We start from the raw sequence: 2,777 nt of genomic DNA, 5'->3' as shown, positions 1-2,777 counted from the left end.
CTTTCCTATAAGTTTCAGTTTGAATATCCTAGCTCGAGAGATACTATTGCCTCTAATGTTTTACTTCTGATCCTTCCTTTATAAACTTGATTGCTAAATTTATCTTCATGGTTATGTCAGTGCTCTGAAAATGCACAGATCTTCAGAATGATGGAGCTGTGAAAGATATGTGTTTTCTACAACGATGTACAGTAATTCTCCATCTGTTCCTGAGCTTAATTTGTACTCTGTCACTCAGGATCAACTTCTGTACCCAGCTCATCACTAATAAGCTGTGTAACCTTAGTCAAGTTCCTGACCTTATACACGCCTCCCCATCCTTAAGTAAAATATGAGGCTACTTATTTTATAACAGGATATAATAATATCCTGTTATTTGAGGATCTGAATCAATATATTTTAGTTTTAGCACAATGCCTGCCATATGGTAAATGTCATAGTAATGTGCTATCATTATTATCACTGTTACTATTTTTATTTTATTTCAGGCTTTTCTCCAAGCACAGTCATGTTGTTAGCAGAAGGAAATCAGAGTACTGGAGCCACGTTCACCCTGTTGGGCTTCTCAGAATACCCACACCTCAGATTCCTTTGTTCCTGGTTTTCCTGACCATCTACACAGTGACTGTGGTGGTGAACCTGGGCATGATCATGACCATTAGGGTCAGTCCCCAACTCCACACGCCCATGTACTTTTTCCTCAGCCACTTGTCCTTAGCGGATTTCTGTTATTCCACCACAGTCACACCCAAACTGTTGGAGATCTTGGTGGTGGAAGACAGAACCATCTCCTTCATAGGCTGTGTCATGCAGTTCTTCTTGGCTTGCGTATGTGCAGTGGCAGAAACGTTCATGTTGGCCGTAATGGCCTATGACCGATTCGTGGCCATTTGTGACCCTCTTCTCTACATGGTTGTTATGTCCCCAAAGCTGTGTGTATCCTTAGTGGCAGGGCTGTACATATGGGGTCTAGTTTCTTCCCTGACCCTCACCTATTTTCTCCTGACATTATCCTTCTGTGGGTCTAACATCATAAATAACTTTGTTTGTGAGCATTCTGTCATTGTCTCTGTCTCCTGCTCTGACCCCTATATCAACCAAATACTTTGTTTCGCCATCGCCATATTCAATGAGGTGAGCAGCCTAGTCATCATCCTCACAACTTTTATTTTCATTTTTATCACGGTCATAAAAATGTCTTCTGCTGGTGGGCGCCAAAAAGCCTTCTCCACTTGCGCCTCCCACCTGACTGCCATCACCATCTTCCATGGGACTATCCTGTTCCTTTATTGTGTGCCCAATTCCCAAAACTCGTGGCTCATAGTAAAAGTAGGTTCTTTGTTTTATACAGTGGTGATTCCCATGCTGAACCCTCTGATCTATAGCCTCCGAAACAAAGATGTGAAGGAGAGTGTAAGGAAGTGAATGAATCACTCAATACAATTTTGTCGGAGTTTCTTATTTCCAAAAGAGATTTGATTTATTTTATTGAGAATTGTCCGATGTTTCTAGTAGAGATGATGGACTCAAATTATTTAGTCAATTGACTGAATTTTAAAATCTTTGGTTGTAATAAGCCAGTTATTTGATTATTTTATTTCTATTCACCCCAAAGTTTGGTAAAAGAGCTATGAATCATATGTGCAGTAACATAGTATTGCAGATTGAATGGAGCCCCCCACCCCCCAAATATCCATGTCCATCTAAGAAGTTCAGAATGTGACCTTATTTGAAGATAGGATATTTGTGGATGTAATGAAGATAAGGTTTGATATGAGATCATGCTGGATTAGGTCAGGCCCTAAATCCAACAAGTACGTCCATATAAGAGACAGAAAAAAGGACACCCAGGGAAGGCTATGTGAAGATTGGTGTTTTGTCACTACCAACCAGATGGCTCTAGGAGGATGTAAGAAGGATTTTCCCCTAGCAACATCAGAGGGAACATAACACTGACAGCACCTCGATTTCAGGTTTCTGGTCTCAAGAACCACGAGGTAATGCATTTCCACTGTTTTAAGCCACCACATTTGTGGTAACTTACTACAACTTTTCTAAAAAAACTTATTTAACAGTAAATATCAGACCATAACGTCCAAGTCTCTTGAATTGCATATTGGCATGGTACATCATTCTAAAAACATTCTTCAGTTCGGGGCACCTGGGTGGCTCAGTGGGTTAAGCCTCTGCCTTCAGCTCAGGTCATGGTCCCAGGGTCCTGGGATCAAGCCCCACATTAGGCTCTCTGCTCAGCGGGGAGCCCGCTTCCCCCACTCTCTCTCTTCCTGCCTCTCTGCCTACTTGTGATCTCTCTCTGTCAAATAAATAAATAAAATCTTTTTAAAAAATAAAAAATAAAAACTAAATAAAAATAAAAACATTCTTCAGTTCTATGTAAGAGAATTTTAGAGTTAAGGAGAAATTCTGAAAACTGATAAGTAACTAAGAATGAAAATATGGAAGATTAGCAATGACTGTGGAGGTGCTTTTTCTAAGATCTGGCCAACTTCTTTGCTCCTTCTCTTGTACTTTTATTATAGTATGGGAAATGATGTGAAACATGATGACTTTGAATACCAAATAAAAATTATTTTACACAAGTTTACAAAAGGATTACCACAGGGACCAAAAACAAAAAAATCAGTTATTTATCTCACATGTCTCACAGCCTGGTGTGTCAAAACTGATTTTGTAAATGCTGTTTACTAATAGAGTGAATATTGTAATACATTTCAAGCATAGTTTGTATAATTCCAACTTTGCTTTTAAAGGTTAAT

General features: G+C 39.3%; 1 pseudogene; it reads left to right on the top strand.

Annotated features, from left to right (window-relative positions):
- Positions 1 to 508: 508 nt before the first annotated feature.
- On the top strand, positions 509 to 1,479 carry LOC111149879 (annotated as a pseudogene).
- The last annotated feature ends 1,298 nt before the right edge of the window (positions 1,480 to 2,777 follow it).

Source organism: Enhydra lutris, unplaced genomic scaffold (assembly GCF_002288905.1).
Source record: "Enhydra lutris kenyoni isolate GAN:26980312 unplaced genomic scaffold, ASM228890v2 scaffoldscaffold22, whole genome shotgun sequence".
Classification (NCBI taxonomy): domain Eukaryota; kingdom Metazoa; phylum Chordata; class Mammalia; order Carnivora; family Mustelidae; genus Enhydra; species Enhydra lutris.
Note: the sequence above shows the minus strand (reverse complement) of the source record. Positions and strands in the feature narration are given on the sequence as shown.